Source organism: Dendrobates tinctorius, unplaced genomic scaffold, assembly GCF_039654945.1.
Source record: "Dendrobates tinctorius isolate UK_male_01 unplaced genomic scaffold, ASM3965494v1 ptg000016l, whole genome shotgun sequence".
NCBI lineage: Eukaryota > Metazoa > Chordata > Amphibia > Anura > Dendrobatidae > Dendrobates > Dendrobates tinctorius.
In genome coordinates this window covers 60,961,693-60,981,248 of record NW_027361684.1, presented here as the reverse complement: position 1 = coordinate 60,981,248, position 19,556 = coordinate 60,961,693, and the positions used below count along the sequence as shown (strand labels likewise).

Here is a 19,556-nt window from a genome sequence, read left to right as displayed (position 1 = left end):
CTGACTCTCGGCTTTGGTATTTTGACTACGTGTATTGCTGCTCCTTCTGGTACGTCTGCTCCTGTTAGTTTCTGACTCGGTTCGTCTGACTATTCTCTCTCGTTACCTGTGGCACCTGTGCTGTTGCTCAGGGTTGCTGCTCTTAGTGTATAACCTCTCTTCCCTCACCAGCTCCCCCTGGTGGAGGTTTCACTACATTATCACTAACCTCACATTTAAACGGGATTTTGCTTTTTTTTTTTCTCTGGCCATGGATCTGCTGCATAACTTGGCAGATCAAGTGTCCAGTTTGACACAGATGGCGCAGGACTTTTCTGTGAATCATCAGTCCCTTGTCATGTCTCAGACCCACTTACAGAAAGAACTGACTGAGACTATTAAGACCATGCAGGGAAACACCTCTCATATTGTTTGTCCACCAGGTGACTCTGTAGATGTTATTTTGCACTCTCCTGAACCCTCAGTTAAACTTCCTGACACATTTTCTGGCGAAAAAGATAAATTTCATATATTCAAGGAGAGTTGTAAACTATGGTTTTCTCTTAGACCCCGATTGTCTGGGGATGAGACTCAGCGGGTGGGGATTGTTATCTCCTTACTTAGGGAGGGTCCCCAATCCTGGGCTTTTTCATTGCCCCCTACTGCCCCTGAACGGATGTCAGTAGATAGGTTCTTTGAGGCCCTAGGACTTATCTATGACGAACCGGACCGTGTTAGGGTGGCAGAGGACACTATTTTGGGTCTGGGGCAAGGGAAGCACTCAGTCGAATGGTACAGCTCCGAATTCCGTCGATGGTCCACTGAGGTGTCCTGGGACGACTCTGCACTGAGATGTCTGTTCAGGAAGGGACTGTCGGATTGCTTGAAGGATGCTCTGGCTCTCCATCCACCTCCCAGTTCATTGGAGGAGGCTATGACTCAGGCTATCCGTATGGATCGGAGACTGCGGGAGAGAGGTGTTACTCAGCGAGGGGTTCCGTTTTTCCCTGCTAACCCTGATGTTTTGCTTCCATCTGAACCTATGGAGGTGGGAGCCACCAACCCCCAGGAGAAAGAGAGGAGACGGCGACGTGATGGAAAATTGTGTTTTTACTGCGGAGATCCCGGACATTGGAAAAAAGACTGCCCCTCCTGTCCTCCGACTAACAAGCGGCTGAGTCTGGGTGATAATCGTGGAGGTCACCCAGACTCTCAGGTACCTTTTTCTTCCTTTTCAAGAGTACTGCTAAAGGTGGAACTTGGTTTGAGAACGGCTTTTTCCATACTTCGGCTTTTGTAGACTGTGGGTCATCTCTGAACCTGATTGACTCTAAGCTGGTTGCTCGCTGTAGATTAGGGACAGTTAGGTTGGAGACTCCCTTAAAAATTGTGGCTATTGATTCTACACCTCTCACTAAGGATGGTCTCCATTTCAGTTCTAAAGAATTTACCCTCAGGGTGGGGGCCCTACACCAGGAGCGCATGTCATGCTTTGTTTTGGATAACCTCCCTGCTGGCCTGGTGTTAGGGTTTCCCTGGTTGCAACGGCATAACCCAGTTATTGACTGGGGGTCCCGGGATATTGTTAAATGGGTCCTGGGTGTTCTGAAAATTGTCTTGCTACTGTGTCTATGTCATCCGTCAACCTGGAGGGTATTCCGGAGTACCTAAAGGGTTTTAAGGATGTGTTCTCTGAAAAAGAGGCTGAGGTTCTACCACCACACCGCCCATTCGATTGTGCCGTGGATCTTGTTCCCGGTGCCAAATTGCCCAAAGCCCGGCTGTACAATCTCTCCGGCCCTGAGCGGGCTGCTATGAAGGAGTATATCTCTGAGAGCCTCCGTAAAGGGCATATACGGCCATCTGTCTCTCCCGTGGCAGCGGGGTTCTTTTTTGTAAAAAAGAAGGATGGTGGTTTACGCCCATGCCTCGATTTTCGAGAACTGAATAAAATAACCATAAGAAACGCTTATCCTCTCCCACTGATACCTGATTTGTACAATCAATTGTCGGGGGCCAGGTGGTTCTCTAAGTTGGACCTCAGGGGAGCATACAATCTCATCCATATGCGGGAGGGGGATGAATGGAAAACTGCGTTTCTCACCTCTGAGGGTCTGTTTGAAAATTTGGTTATGACCTTCGGTTTGACTACTGCACCAGCGGTATTCCAGAATTTCATTAACCATGTTTTTTCCGTTTTTATTGGACGTTTTGTAGTTGTCTATCTTGACGATATACTTATATATTCTTCTGATAGACAAAGTCATATGGGTCATCTTCATGCGGTTCTCCAGAGGCTCAGGGAGAACTCACTCTTTGCCAAATTGGAGAAGTGTTCATTTTTTACTCAAGAAGTGTCCTTTCTAGGGGTCATCCTGTCCGCTGAGGGGTTTCGTATGGACCCTAGGAAGGTACAGGCCATTGTGGATTGGGTGCAACCCAGAGATCTCAAGGGTCTTCAGCGATTTCTGGGTTTTGCAAATTATTACAGAAAATTCATCAAGGGGTTCTCTCAAGTGGTCAAACCCCTCACTGATCTCACCCAAAAGGGAGCGGATCTTAAAAACTGGTCAGCTCCAGCTGTGGCGGCGTTTTCTTTGTTAAAAGAACGTTTCATGACTGCTCCGGTACTGGTGCAACCTGACTTGTCTAAACCATTCATCGTAGAAGTGGATGCCTCTGAGGTGGGAGTGGGGGCTTTGTTGTCCCAGGGGCCCACCACATTAACTAACTTAAGACCCTGTGCCTTCTTTTCTAAAAAATTTTCCTCTGCTGAAAAGAATTATGATGTGGGTAACCGAGAGTTGTTGGCCATTAAATTGGCTTTTGAAGAATGGAGGCATTTTTTGGAAGGGGCTGTCCATCGTATCACTGTCATTACAGATCACAAGAATCTGTCTTACATCGAATCCGCCAAACGTCTGACTCCGAGACAGGCAAGGTGGTCACTTTTTTTTTCCCGATTTCAGTTTTCCATCACTTTCAGACCAGGTTCCAAGAATGTGAAGGCGGATGCCTTGTCTCGCAGCCTAGATCCGGTATCGCCTCCTGAGCCTCCTTCCTCCATTCTTCAGCGTGGGGTGGTGGTGGTCTTGGTGTCCCAGAGATTGGAGCAGGAGATTCGTGAGGCCCAATCTCTAGCTCCCCCATCCATACCTGAAAATAAGCTCTTTGTGCCTGTCCAGTATCGGTTAAGGGTGCTTCGGGAGTTCCACGACTCGGCTCTGAGTGGGCATCCAGGAATCTCGGCCACTCGTAAAGCCATCACTAGGCTGTTCTGGTGGCCCTCGTTGACTTCTGACGTCACTGGTTTTGTGTCCTCCTGTGAAACTTGTGCCCATGCTAAAGCCTCCCACAACCGGCCGGCCGGGGAATTGGTGCCACTGCCAATTCCGGATAGACCGTGGACTCACCTGTCCATGGATTTTATTACCGATCTCCCACCCTCTAATGGCAAAACCGTGATCTGGGTAGTTGTGGATAGGTTCAGTAAACAAGCACATTTTGTACCCTTAATGGGCCTTCCTAATGCTGAGACTCTATCTAAGCTATTCCTTGAGCATGTGATTCAGTTGCATGGTGTGCCTGTCAGTGTGGTGTCTGATAGAGGGGTGCAATTCGTGTCAAAATTCTGGAGAGCTTTTTGTAAAAGGCTGGGCTTCAGTCTAACCTTTTCATCGGCCTACCATCCCGAGACCAATGGTCAGACTGAAAGGACCAACCAGTCTTTAGAGCAGATCCTGCGGTGTCTTGTCACATCCAGACAGGATGATTGGTGCTCTATGATACCTATGGCGGAATTCGCCTTCAATAATCGTGTCAATCAGTCTACCCTCATTTTGGTGAATTCTCCAGACTAGATTCGGAGTGTCCAGGGGCTGATTCAGCCTTTTTGCGGTTGGAGGAGGTTTGGAGGGAAGTTCAGAGAAACATTGGGGAGGCTCAGGGCAAATATAAGTTTTTTGCAGATAAACGACGCTTGGTGGGGCCGACTTATCAGGTGGGGGATAAGGTATGGTTATCCACCAAAAACATAAGGCTGAGAATTCCCTCTGCTAAGTTGGGTCCCAAGTTTATTGGTCTGTATGAGATTTTAGAGGTGATTAATCCTGTGGTCTTTCGCCTGCGGTTGCCTCCGTCATTACGGATTCCTAATGTGTTCCATAAAGCGCTTCTGAAGCCATCGGTGCCTTCCTCTGATGAGTCTCCCTCGCACCCGCCGCCTGTTATGGTAGATGGGCAGACCGAGTATGAGGTGGAACAGGTGGTGGATTCTCGTATGCTCCGTCGTTCACTTCAGTACTTGGTCCATTGGAAAGGATACGGTCCTGAGGATCGGTCATGGGTGCCGGCGCTTTCGGTCCATGCGGATCGGTTGGTCCGGGTCTTTCACGCTCGTCATCCAGGGAAGCCTGGGGGTCCAGTGGCCCCCCATTGAGAGGGGGGTCCTGTCATGGTCCAGTCCGGAGTTTATCTTCTGCTGTCTTCACTCCGGACTGGTCATGCGGGGGTTAATCTCCTCAGCCTCGTTCTGGAGCTAGCTGGGCTATTTCAATCCCTCACAGCCTGCTGACCAGTGTTAGTGATAGCTCAAGCTTGCAGTTTAGAGCCGCTGACCCTTGTACCCTGGTGATCCTCCTGCCTTGGACTGATATTCACGTGTATGACCCGGACTGATTTCTGACCCCGTCTCTTGGTATTCCTTTCTGCTGTTACGTTCCCTCTCTGGCATCTGACTCCCTGGCTTGTACCCCGACCACGTATTTCGTCTCACGTTTTGGACCCTGTGCTCATGTTCTGGCTTTCTGACTCTCGGCTTTGGTATTTTGACTACGTGTATTGCTGCTCCTTCTGGTACGTCTGCTCCTGTTAGTTTCTGACTCGGTTCGTCTGACTATTCTCTCTCGTTACCTGTGGCACCTGTGCTGTTGCTCAGGGTTGCTGCTCTTAGTGTATAACCTCTCTTCCCTCACCAGCTCCCCCTGGTGGAGGTTTCACTACAGCATTGCTAAATGGAGTGATAACCTTCCTTATTCAAAATCCCTTGTACCTTGTACAAATCTCCCACTTTACCAGCACCAAATTTTGATGAAAAAGAAAATCAATTTTATTGGCATCCAGAAAAATAATTATTCTAAACGTTTTCGGTCCAACATGGGACCTTCATCAGAGAATTTTTGTGATTGCTGGATGCTGTACTTGTGAGCATAGGTAAAATTGCTCTCAAGTATGGCGACTATCGTCGCTGTGGAATAGCGCTGTGATGGTGGCCCCTCTGGAGTGCGGTCTATACCACTGTATGTGGCGGTAGAGCAGGAGAGAAGAATCACAGCCGCGGTCAGCACCAGCTGCCGGGATCAGCGCTTACAGTAGCCACTTCTTCCCGGCGACCGTCCATGAGTACAGAGGACAGTGTGAACTGTTCTCCGAGTGCACGTGTGCAGCATGTGATGCAGGCCGTATGTCCATGTTAAAACGGACGTCAGTGTATTTTGCACAAGGACACACGGTCCACGAAAACACGCTGACATGTGCATAGACCCATTCATTTGAATGGGTCTACGTGTGTCAGTGTCTCTGGTACGTGATAAAACTGTCACTACATGTACCGGAGCCACTGACGTGTGAAAGAGGCCTTAGCAATAGTTGAAGTTGGTGACAAGAGCAAACAGGATTCAAAATGTATTGATCATGTAAATCTGATTCTGAGCAGAGGAGAACCTATTCACATAAAGGCAGTGAGCTAAAGTGAGGTATTTGCTGGGAATGGGAATCCCTCGGTCATCGGAGTTCACAACCATGGTAAAAAATATTTGCAAGTGTTAGTCATCATTGAAGAGAGCTCTACAGAATGGCTGGAAAAATTAGGTCAGTGCTCAAACACAAATGCATTTCTCTGAGCAACAAGAATGAATTCTGAGATCAAAGTCAGTGTACATACCGTATTTTGCAACTTGTTTGCAATAAAATGGTGGTGTTTCTTATAATCCATGAGCCTTATTGCTCACCAGGGGTGGTGGCTGCAGGGGTCTCAGGGTTGCTGCTGGAGAATGACATGCTAAGCATGCCGAGATGAGTAGACTTAAAGCCACAATGCTCATCTGGGAAATATGCAAATTGTCTCTTCAGAGAGGAAGAGGACTACAACTCTAGTGCCACCTATGTGACAAGGCTTGTTAAAGGGTAAACATTGATTTTTAAGATTTATACTTCCAATAGGTGGCATTAGAGTTCTAGTCCTCTTCCTCTCTGAAGAGACAATTTGCATATTTCCAAGAGGAGCATTGCAGCTTTAAGTCTCCTCATCTCGGCATGCTTAGCATGTCATTCTCCGCAAGGAGAAACGATACTTCTTGGATATACTCCGCAAGGAGAAACGATACTTCTTGGATATCAGTCAGACGCCTCTCACACAGCCAAACCAGAGCTCACATTTTGCACTGACAAGGGGCAGTACCCCGAAACACAGTGTCTGCAAATTGAGATTCTGGTTTTGGCTTTTATCCTAAGTCATGTAGCAAGGCTTGTTAAAGGGTTGACATTGACTTTTAGGATTGCTACTTCAAATAGGTGGCACTAGAGTTCTAGTCCTCTTCCTTTCTGAAGAGACAATTGACTAATACATAAAAATTCTCATGGGTTTTCTGCGACAGAGAGAATCCAGAAGACCACAGAGTTTGATTCTCCTACTCCTGCACAGGTTAGAAGCACTTCACCTTGATATTAAACAGTGTAAATTTATTTTGGCAGTGCAGGGTTTAATCTGCTCAGTTAAGAGCTCCTGGAAGCTTTTCAGGAATAAGACTCTCAGCTGTGCACTGTTAGCCACTTCCATCTCCTATATAATCTGGGCCCTGGCTAGCACTCATTGTCAGAGTTGCTTTTGTTGCATGGCTGGTGGTTGTTGGTGGTTGTTATTGGAGACTGTTGCTAGGTTTTGAGTGTGTGATAATTCTCTTTCTTCTCCTACTTTGGTTTAGCACCAAACTCCACTCCCTGATGCATTCCTCTGTAATATGTGTGAGTACATTTGTATGTTTGGTATTTTTCATTACCCCTGTTCATATTACCTTGTTAGTCTGATTGGTGTACTATGGTACACTACTACTCCCCTCTTCACTGGTTGGGGGTAGGGTACAGACTGAGGGCAGATCCAGGAGCTAAGGCAAGGAATGTGGCCATGGCATCTCACCATCAGAAGTAATCTGGGGAGCAGGGTGAACTTGGTCTCCCCTAGTGTTAGGGACAGGGAAAGAGCCCCTGGTCCTGGGACACCAAACAACACGTGACATAAATATACAAATATATGTTTTCCAACTGGTCTTTTTTTTCTTTAACCTATCACATTTTATTCTTTACTTATGCATCATCTGTTCCACTATCCTCTCAGTAAAACCTACAATTAATGTGTGGCTCACACAGATAACCCCATGCTTCCACGCCACTAACAGGAAAAATACATATTTTTGTATCATGTTATCCAGTAGATAGAGAAATATAGAGACACACATTATTTTGTTAGTCGACAATATTGTTAATATTTTTCTTGTATCCTCATTGATGTTTTTATTTTGTATTCTTTTTTATTTTATGCTATTTTATGTCATATCCCTAAACAAAAACAACCCTCCCACAAAAACAGCGATGGTTACCTCTTCTTTCACCTACACTGCCACATCCACCTCCACGTCAACCTTCTCCTCTACTTGGACCTCCGCCTCCTGGCTCAAGATTATTATTATTATTATTATTATTTATTCTATGTTATTTTAAGTCATTTCCCTAAACAAAAAAACAAAACAAAAAGGTTTAACTATAGTGAAGACACAGCTTCACACTGGCCATAGTGGTGGGGGGAATTATTCTTAATTATACCAGAGGCATTTTTCCTTCATTCAGTAGGTTATTGAACATGAGCAATTGTTCCATATGAGCCTGTGCATTGACTGTTATTGTATGTTACTATGTGGAATGCTTGCAAATTACATATCTTGCCCCAAAACAGAAGTAGTCACATACAGTGGGGAAAAAAAGTATTTAGTCAGTCAGCAATAGTGCAAGTTCCACCACTTAAAAAGATGAGAGGCATCTGTAATTTACATCATAGGTAGACCTCAACTATGGGAGACAAACTGAGAAAAAAAAATCCAGAAAATCACATTGTCTGTTTTTTTTTCATTTTATTTGCATATTATGGTGGAAAATAAGTATTTGGTCAGAAACAAGCAATCAAGATTTCTGGCTCTCACAGACCTGTAACTTCTTCTTTAAGAGTCTCCTCTTTCCTCCACTCATTACCTGTAGTAATGGCACCTGTTTAAACTTGTTATCAGTATAAAAAGACACCTGTGCACACCCTCAAACAGTCTGACTCCAAACTCCACTATGGTGAAGACCAAAGAGCTGCCAAAGGACACCAGAAACAAAATTGTAGCCCTGCACCAGGCTGGGAAGACTGAATCTGCAATAGCCAACCAGCTTGGAGTGAAGAAATCAACTGTGGGAGCAATAATTAGAAAATGGAAGACATACAAGACCACTGATAATCTCCCTCGATCTGGTGCTCCACGCAAAATCCCACCCCGTGGGGTCAGAATGATCACAAGAACGGTGAGCAAAAATCCCAGAACCACGCGGGGGGACCTAGTGAATGAACTGCAGAGAGCTGGGACCAATGTAACAAGGCCTACCATAAGTAACACACTATGCCACCATGGACTCAGATCCTGCAGTGCCAGACGTGTCCCACTGCTTAAGCCTGTACATGTTCGGGCCCGTCTGAAGTTTGCTAGAGAGCACTTGGATGATCCAGAGGAGTTTTGGGAGAATGTCCTATGGTCTGATGAAACCAAACTGGAACTGTTTGGTAGAAACACAACTTGTCGTGTTTGAAGGAAAAAGAATACTGAGTTGCATCCATCAAACACCATACCTACTGTAAAGCATGGTGGTGGAAACATCATGCTTTGGGGCTGTTTCTCTGCAAAGGGGCCAGGACGACTGATCCGGGAACATGAAAGAATGAATGGGGCCATGTATCGTGAGATTTTGAGTGCAAACCTGCTTCCATCAGCAAGGGCATTGAAGATGAAACGTGGCTGGGTCTTTCAACATGACAATGATCCAAAGCACACCGCCAGGGCAACGAAGGAGTGGCTTCGTAAGAAGCATTTCAAGGTCCTGGAGTGACCTAGCCAGTCTCCAGATCTCAACCCTATAGAAAACCTTTGGAGGGAGTTGAAAGTCCATGTTGCCAAGCGAAAAGCCAAAAACATCACTGCTCTAGAGGAGATCTGCATGGAGGAATGGGCCAACATACCAACAACAGTGTGTGGCAACCTTGTGAAGACTTACAGAAAACGTTTGACCTCTGTCATTGCCAACAAAGGATATATCACAAAGTATTGAGATGAAATTTTGTTTCTGACCAAATACTTATTTTCCACCATAATATGCAAATAAAATGAAAAAAAAACAGACAATGTGATTGTCTGGATTTTTTTTTCTCAGTTTGTCTCCCATAGTTGAGGTCTACCTATGATGTAAATTACAGACGCCTCTCATCTTTTTAAGTGGTGGAACTTGCACTATTGCTGACTGACTAAATACTTTTTTTCCCCACTGTACTAGTGGATTTTTTATTACATTGGGTCTAGCTGGCATGTGTTCGTTAGTAAGCAATGCACAAGGCCGATAAAACATATGGATTGTCCTCTAGTACTAATAGATCTGTTTTATACTTTGCTCACTACTTTCAGTCTTGTATATAATATTTGACACAGCAATACATTCTATAGAGCTTCGTTTTGTAATATAGTATATCGATTGTAACCTGTAAAATGCAGGTATCTGCTATTGCAAGAATAAGCTGGTTTATATTGTATTTCTGCACAATTCACATTGTGTACGACTCTTCGTGCCAATGTTCTATTGTTCATAAATTCTATTATATTGTACCATAAACTAGCACTGTCTCAAAAGACTGCATTGTTGTTTTTTATGTATCACAACTTGCTTATTGACAGTCATGCCATTAAGCATTGAGATTAAGGCTCGTTTGGATATAGTCTCATGTCATTATCCCAGAATTATAGTACGGACAGATGCCAACAGTTGGGTGAAATTCTTACACGACCCTCAGGAATTGCAGTGTTTACAGCTTTTTATACTATCTACTAAAATTCGGTTGGCACATTAAGCTGTGTTCATGATAATTTCTTTTCAACGCCAATTCACAACTCAATATACCCAGGTGTCCATCTACTATCCTTTGGCAGTTTCCAGTGAAACAAATGCCATGAATCCACTAGACCAGTGTGATAATATGACAGATTGGGTATTTGGGAAAATTTAGATCAGACCATATTAAGAGCGTTAGTAAGTAGTGCTTGCTAAGTTACATCTCACTGTGCTTCATTTGCTAGAAAACTGCAAAATTACCTTACTTACCAAATTAGCCATCTAAATGTGATGAAATTCTAAATATGATAGCTTGAAGGCTGTTCTGCACTCAGTGCATGAGACACATAAATATTTAGTACAGACATCCAGAAATCTTTGTAATTTATTGCTCTAAGATGTGCTTGCAGCTACAACGTTTGCCCGGATGGTGCAATGACACCTCATATAAATTATTGTCCTACTTATGATCTCTACAGTAGATCTCTAAAACTTTGAAGGGTTAAGCAATACATAGATGGCTCATTTAGATGGCTCCTTTACCAAAGAGAAAAAGTAATAGAGTAAAATAATCATTTGGGCTGTCTAATGATTAATAGTTTAAGTACTCAACCCCCTCTCTGTCAATGAAAAACTCAAACTTTAAATTATAGCACAGAATTGATTGGCAACTGCGTAATACTGCATAGAAAAGATCTGTTTGAAGGTTGATAACTAGGACTGGGTTTTGGCAAACTTTATATGCAAAGAGAAGGAAAGCTTTGCTTACATAGAACTAGCTAAATTTACCCCTTCGTGACATTTGACGCAAGTTTACGTCACGATCGGGAAGGGGTTCCGACAAAAAGACGTAAGTTTACATCATGGCGATCATGCAGGCACATGAGCTGTGCTCACATGATTGTCCCCTAGGAGCTTGGCATAAGTTATATCTGAGCTTTGGCTGTCATGGCCAGGAGTGGTGCACACACCACCCTGGGCTATTTAATCCCCTAAGGGTATGTTCACACATTGCGGATTCTGATGCGGATTTTTCGGCTCGGATTTTGCTAAATCCGCAGATAAAATGACCTGCATTTTACCTGTGGATTTAGTGCAGATTTCCTGCTGATTTTCTGCCGATTTTGTGCGGATTTCTATAATGGAGCAGGTGTAAAATCGCTGCAGATTCAGCACAAAAAATTGACATGCTTTGGATTCAAATCCGCAGCAAATCTGCACAGAAAAATCTGCAGCATGTGCACAGTGCTTTTTGTTTTACATTGATTATAATGATACTGTAGACCGCAGGAGAATCTGCTGCAGATCTGCAACGTGTGCACATACCCTAAATGCCGTGATCGATAGTGATCACAGCGTTTAGGAGAATGGGAGAGGGAGTAACATAGTAACACAGTAACATAGTAACTTAGTTATTAAGGATGAAGGGAGACTTTAAGTCGATCTAGTTCAACCCATATCCTGTCCTAACTTGCCCTAACATGTTGATCCAAAGGAAGGCAAAAAAAACCCATGTGGCAAATAGAAAGCTTCACATTGGGGAAAAAAATTCCTTCCCGACTCCACATACGGCAATCAGACTAGTTCACTGGATCAATGCAATATCAAGGAGACCAGTGTATATAACCTGTAATATTATACTTTTCAAGAAAGGCATCCAGTCCCTTCTTACATTTTAGTAGGGAATCACTCATTACAACATCATACGGCAGAGATTTCCATAGTCTCACTGCTCTTACAGTAAAGAATCCGCGTCTGTGAGTATGCTTAAGGCCGGGGTCACACTATCCGGCGCAAAATACGGTCCATAGTTTACATGCGTAATACGGATGAATGACCCCTAAATTGTGCTCCGTATGTCATCCGTAAGCAAGGTGTGGTCGCGTATTTTGTGCATGTCAGCATCCGTATGAAATCCGTATGTAATCCGTATGGAGTCCGTATGGCGAGATTTTCTCGCAGGCTTGCAAAATGGACATTTAACGGTTTTCAGGCCTGCTAACTATTTAAATCATTAGCCTGCACCCTATTTATTGCCTCAGGAACAGGTGGCTGCCTTCATTCTGTCCATTTGTGACCTTGCCTTCACTAGGTGTGTTGTTGTTGTATGTGCAACATGGCAGACAGTCTGACTTTCAACACAACTGAGCAGGTTCTCTTCAAATGGCTTTTGTCACGCTGCTTTGGTCAACCATACCCAGTGATAGTGGATCCGCGGAGGAGGAGACGCATGTGGGTATATCCACTTTTGAGGCAACGACTCACAAGAGGTCATTTTCACCGCCTCTATTCTACCAATATTGTCGCATGAGCCATGCAACATTTGATCGACTCTTGGAGACAGTGTGCCCTGGGATAACCTTTCAGGACACAAGGATGCGCAAAGCTATATCTGCAAAGGAGCGACTTCTACTCACATTACGGTATGTACTACACAACCACATTCTCTATGTTCATGATGTGTTGCCAAAAGTATGTATTTATTGCTTCATGGACTAATTTTAATGCCCTCATCTTATTCCAGATATGTTGAAACTTACAGACCAGAATGTTACGTGTAATATGTATTGAATATCACTTAGTCATTGTGCAACCAAATATGTGTTTATTAGTAGATCTGAAATCCTAACAAGTTTGGTATGTATGTACCTGTTTTTCTTTTAATTTGTGCATTCTAAAATGTCCCTTTTCTGTTGTTCTTCAGCTTCCTGTCCACTGGCCTGTCTTATACCGCCCTCCACCATGAGTTTCTGATTGGAAGATCTACCATTTCTGGCATAGTCAGGTCGACATGTAGTGAAATATGGTCAAGACTACATCAACTTGTCATGATCGAGCCCAGGATGGAATACTGGTTGACGATATCAAGGGACTTTGAGGAGGAATACCACTTTCCTAATTGTATTGGGGCCCTTGAAGGCAAACATATCCGGGTGCTTAAGCCGCCGAACTCGGGCTCCCAATTCTTCAATTATAAACAATACTTTTCTGTTGTATTGTTGGCTCTGGTCGACCCTCAATACAAGTTTATAATTGTTGACATTGGGGCCTATGGAAGGACGGGAGACTCTCGAGTCATCAATACTTCCATTATGGCTCAGCGGCTACGCACCAACCAGTTGGATCTACCCCCACCACGCCAGCTACCAGGCTCCACTCAAGAATCTGTCCCTTATGTCCTTGTGGCAGATGAGGCGTTTCAGTTAGCGCGCAATGTCATGAGACCATATCCCCGGCGCAACCTTGACCACCAGCGTAGAATTTTCAACTTGCGCCTATTACGTGCTCGGCGACTGGTGGAGTGTTCCTTTGGCATTCTTTGTGCCAAATGGCGGGTACTCCAGTCTGCCATTCAGCTGAGTGAACAAAATGTTAATGAAGTAGTTAAAGCCTCGGTGGTTCTTCATAACTTCACCAGGATACATGACTGTTCCTCCTCTGCTGGTGTTGTGCGTGGGTTGGACAATGTGCGTAGGGCGAGACAACCTATCAACCCTCAACGTAGACCACTCTCTGGGCTCAAAGTGTGTGATATTTTCACAAATTACTTTATCTCACCTGAGGGTGAAACTTCTTGGCAAGAGCATGCTTTGTCTATGTTATAATTTTTTGGTTTATGTGTGTCTATATGTATATATTTCTACCCCTTATGATTCTTTGGGTGTTTTTTTGCATTGGTAAGCGTATGTTGGTATGCTGACACTGTTTTTTATAATTGACACAGAGACGTTAAATGTAGTAGACAAATGTTAACTTTTGCCTATTTTTTTTGTTGTTTTTTTTTAATCCAAACATATTATTGCCATATGAGAACTGTGGCAATGGGCAAAATTGGCCTTTTTGCAGATGTCAACATTTGTTCAAAATAACATTTGCACACATACAGACAAAAATAAAAACAAAACATTATGCCATACCAAAATGGCTAAATTATAAATTGTGGAAAGCTGGGGAAGGAGAAGGCGGAAGACCAGCCTGTGGTTGCTGCTGGCTACTTTGCCCAACATCGCCCTGTGTGGGGGCATACTGTTGCCCATGATGTGGGTAATGTACTGCCTCCTGGGATTGCTGTGGGTACTGGCCATAGTGGGACTGAAGAGGGGCATCTTGTTGGGTCTGGTAGGCCCGTGTCTCATACCCACCAATATATCCATGTCGTCCCCAATCAGGTTGGGACAAGCCTCCAACACTGGGTGGGAACAAGTGGCCATATTGGTGAGGTTGGCTAGAGGCAGACATATATGGCTGCTGTTGGGAAGGTTGGGTAGGGGGAGGAAGGGGGTGAGGTGTAGGCCCACGTATTTGAGCATCCTCAGAGCATGCTTGAGCAAGCATGTGTGTGGGGTGTCTAAGGCGCATTAGATTTCTGGGTGAAAGCTGCCACCTCTCCAGATATTCAAATAATTCATATGGGGTATTGGGGTGTGTGCAAGCATCAAGCAGGATCTGAAAACATCCTCGAATACAGAGCCTCACCTCACGGGAAAGGGCACAAAGGTAAAGGGCCAGGCTGCGCGAGTATGCCTCCTCGCCATCATCTGTATTGACTCTAGCCAAATAGTTGAGGACCCCAGTGTCCACATTTGTACGTGTATTTCTGGGCAGGGATCTGGTGCCTTCTTCTTCCTCGCCGGGATGGTCCAGCAGGCTGTGGTGAGTCCCGTATCTGGGCAGTTGGGCTGCTGCTCATGTTGCCCAGCTCCTCCAGTATGGCTGATGGTGCAGCAGCAGACGGTCCTGGTTGCGGATGTGGGCCTGGTGGTGGGGGGTTTGTGGCACATGCACTGGGTTTTCCTGCGAGGATTCTTCACCCATGCTTCTTGTAAGGGGAGAAGATGGGCCAGCCACCTCATCCCCTACAGGATCAATGATGGGTTCTGTATCTGAGCCAGTTCCTCTCTCTGTAAGGTTGGAGTGAGTTCTGTTATGAAATAGAACAGAGCCAAAAAATAATCAATATTTTTGGCCCTGTAAAGTATCTGTGTAATGTGGTGTGAGGTATATACTTATGGTCTCAGATCCAGAATAGGGGTGAGGAAGGAGAGGCGGTCATAATAAATGTATTTATGCTTTAGGTGGCCTGCATCACCACTCCTGGACCGCTGCTGACGTTCCCACCTGTATTGGTCTCGGATGCTGCGCCACCATCTCATCACATCTTCCACTGCAATGTGACAGGAAATATTCTCAATTTCACATATTTGATATGTCACATTTGCTAACAGTAGCCTAGGCATGTGGCCTTCTGGTGTGTGCTTTCTACCCAAGGTGGCATATATAATTGGGGCATCCAGGCCAGATACACAGGGTCACAGTAGTTCAAGTATCAAGTAACTACACTTACTAACTTGGTTGGCTAGGAGGATGAGGAGCTTGTGGCCTGGGACAAATTATGGCAGTGTTAAACCATGGGTCACATCAAAATCTACCCGCCTCATGAGTAAAAAAGTAGAAGCACAGGAAGGGGGGGGCTGATTCTATATGCATTTTTTGATGTGAGGTAATTTTATACAGTTTTTGGGTTGTACTTACTCAGTTGCTGCTGCTCCTCACGAGTCCGATCACCAAAATCGTGGAACATCTGGCGACATATGCGCCTCCATGACGCCTCCTTTCTTGCCCGGTTGGCATAATGGGCATCACGTTGGTCCCAGATTTCTGGCTGCTCCTGCACTAATACAATAAGCATCTCCATGTTGAGGAAATATGACACCATGACGCTGATGTACTCTGTAGAGGCGTACTTCCTGGATGTCTGGTGTGGTTTTTGAGTTCATTTGCATGTCTAAGCTTCCTGATGATGGATTGGCCCATTTCCTGTCACCTGCCAAAAGACCTGCGTATTTCTCGCAAGTCACACGTGTGTTCCGTGTGTACTCCGTATTTTTTGCGCACCCATAGACTTGCATTGGCGTACTACGGCCGTAGTACGCTGACAATCGCAGCATGCTGCGATGGGCACGGACCGTAGAAAACGGCCGAGAAATAGACGGCTGTTGGAAGCTACCCCATAGAGAATCATTTGTCCATGTGTAATGCGTGCTTTTAATGCCTCTCACTCGTCCGTATTCCTCTCTAGTGTGACCCCGGCCTAAATCGTCTTTCCTCCAGATGTAGAGTATTCCCTCTTGTCCCCGTCACATGTCTAAAGGCCCCGTTACACATAACAATGTCCCAGCAATCTCACCAACGATCCGACATGGATGGAATCGCTGGGACATCGTTAGGCTGATGGCTGGTGAGCTGTCACATAGACAGCCCCTCCAGCGATCAGGACCAGCGAGCAAGCTGGTTTCCAATATAAACAGCGGGTAACTAAGAGCCGCGCGACTCTTGGATACCCGCTGTTTACCTTGGAAACCAGCGTCCAGCGTCGCTGATCGCTGGTCTCTCACTGCCACACGCAGCGATGCGTGCTGTCCAGCAGGAGACCAGCGATAAAAAAACGGCCCAGGACAAATCAGCGATAACCGGCTGGGGGCCGGTCACTGATCCCCGTCACACACAGCGATCTCACTGGCGAGATTGCTGTGGCATTGCAAAATCAGCGATCTCGCTAGCGATCTCGCTGTGTGTGACGGGGCCTTAAGAGTAAAAAGATCATTAGAAAGGTCTTTGCATTGTCCCCGCATATATTTATACATTGTAATAAGATCATTTTTCCAAACTATATAACCCCAAGTGTAATAACCTGTCTTGGTATTGTTAAGGGGAGAATATATGGCACATGAATATATACAAGAATCAAAATTGTAACACTATATAAACGCTTTGCTGAATATTAGGATCATGTTGCTTTAAGATACTTCTGATTTTCTGCTGAATTATTTCTGTGTAGGACCCACCTAGGCTTCATGTAATACCGCAATACTGGGTGGACAAGGGTGGATCGGGCTAAAGAACAATACTTATGTACACGGTGATTATGTAGCATATGAGAACAGTAAACAGTAACTCAGAAACGTACATAGTGATATGTAGCGGCATGGGAACGGTAAATAATAATTTAGAAATGTACCCATGATGTAATAACACAAACTCTGTATAAAAGCTGTTCATTTTTGGATTAAAGACAGAGAAGAATCATACTGACATGATACACCTTGTCTTGTGTATTCTTTTCTCCGTGCACGTACAATCTCTACCAAAGATCCAATTTGGCCACAGACAATTAAGACGGGCCACACCCTAGTGCGGCAGAATCAACAGTATTGCAAACCCCCCAGTTCTCTAATAACCTTGGTCGCTCTTCTCTGCACCCGCTCCTGTTCAACTGTCTTTCTTATACACCGGAGACCAGAACTGTATGCACTATTCTAAGGCTAGTTTCACACTTGCTTTTTTTTGCAGCGCGTTTTTCCCGCAAAAAAACGCATTAAAAAAACGCATACAAATGCATACAAACGCTGCGTTTTTTTCCAGCATTTTAATGCGCATGCAGGAAAAAAACGCAGCGTTTTTGCGCGTTTGTATGCGTTTTTTGTGCGTTTGCGTTTTTTTACAGATTTTGGAAAAACCCCACAAAAAAGAAAAAACAACCATTCAACAACACACAAGACCAATGGGACTTCATTGTGGGTGTGGTATGTTAATATATATAGACCCTGTCTACAGTATTCTTCACATTTGCTTGATTCTTCTCGTGACCATGGATCTGCGCTGGAAGAGTTTTCACTTCAACTTGGATTTGGACATCGCGATGGCTCAGGCGTATGCAGTTGCTTGCCATGAACAAAGGAAGAGAGAGAGGCAGCGAAGACGGCGGCGTATGTGGATACATCCGATTGTTGAACTCCGGGAGAGCCGTGGGGCATACCACACCCTCTACAGTAAGCTACAGGCAAACCCGGAGAAATTTACAGATTATATCAGGATGTCCCACGAAAGTTTCTTGGATTTGCTTGCTCGTGTCCAACAATCCATCCGGAGACAGGACACACAGCTCCGTCGTGCGATTCCTCCTGAGGAACGGCTACTGGTGACATTACGGTATGTTTTAAAAACCAAGGGGTGCGGTCTGATGGTTTTTTTTAAAATTTAGTATTCAAAACCTTGGGTAATTAGTTTTCGTGAATGTACTAATATTTTATTTTATAGTTTTTTAAAATAATATACATAAATATTAATTTTACTTCTTTGTCTGTTCACAGATTCCTGGCGACTGGAGAAACCCTATCTTCACTACACTTCCAGTACCGTATTGGAATCTCTACCTTGTCTGGAATTGTTGCTGACACCTGCCGGGCTCTCTGGAATGTTCTTTGCCCAGAATTTATGCCCCTGCCCACCGCTGAAAAGTGGATGGAAATTGCTGACAAATTCTGGACAGTATGCAATTTTCCCAACTGTTTGGGAGCTGTTGATGGTAAACACATACGGATCATCAAACCCCAAAGAACGGGATCTGAGTACTATAATTACAAAAAGTACTTTTCAATAGTACTCATGGCCATTGCGGATGCCGGATGTATGTTTGTAGCAGTGGACATTGGAGCATTTGGCCGTGGTAATGACTCACAGGCTTTTAAAAACTCAGACATGGGCCGGAGGTTGTATGGCAACCAATTTAATTTCCCTATGCCACGGCCTCTTCCTCACACCGAAGCTCCGCCACTGCCCTTTGTAATGGTTGGCGATGAGGCTTTTCAAATGTGCGGAAACTTACTGAAACCCTACTCCAGCCGGGACTTGGACCACACCAAAAAAATATTTAATTACAGGCTGACCAGGGCCAGAAGAACTGTCGAGTGTGCTTTTGGGATTCTTGTTTCCAGATGGCGAATTCTGGGCACGGCCATTAATCTTAAACTTGAAACAGTCGATGAGGTGGTGAAGGCCTGTGTGGTTCTACATAACTTTGTGATGGCTAAAGAGCACCCGACCTTTGAACTGGACGATGATGCTCCTAACCCATTGCCTGAATTCACTCAGCACACTCTCAGGTCATCCGTTGAAGTTGGCCAAATGAGGGACCAATTTGCGGCCTACTTTATTTCTGATGTAGGACGGGTGCACTGGCAAGATGAAATGGTGTAATGTTTTTGTTTGTTTATGGTAATAAAAAACCTTATTTGATACCATTACTGAGTGCACTATATTTTTAAAACTCCAAATAAATAAAAAACTTCCCATGTATAACTGAATTTTTTGATGTTCACACACCTGGGCAGGTAAATACACATGAGTTAAAATGCAACATTGCTAGTCTGCGTGAAATATATTGGAACGAGCAAAGCTGCAGGCCATGAATCAGGAAACCATTTTTTTTCAAGAGAAAATTGTGCAACTAGTTGAAAACAAAGTATGTGATTTTCTCAAAACACAACCCTCAAAACCCAACCCCAATGAAAGTCCATGGGGAATACAAGTCAGCATTGAGTGGATGATTCCAACTTACA

At 44.6% G+C, this 19,556-nt stretch overlaps 1 protein-coding gene across 1 annotated transcript in view; it reads right to left on the bottom strand.

The window, feature by feature from the left end:
• The window catches only part of LOC141080679 (uncharacterized), a 59,805-nt gene that overhangs the window by 35,784 nt on the left and 4,465 nt on the right, over positions 1 to 19,556 (bottom strand). The window lies entirely within an intron of this gene.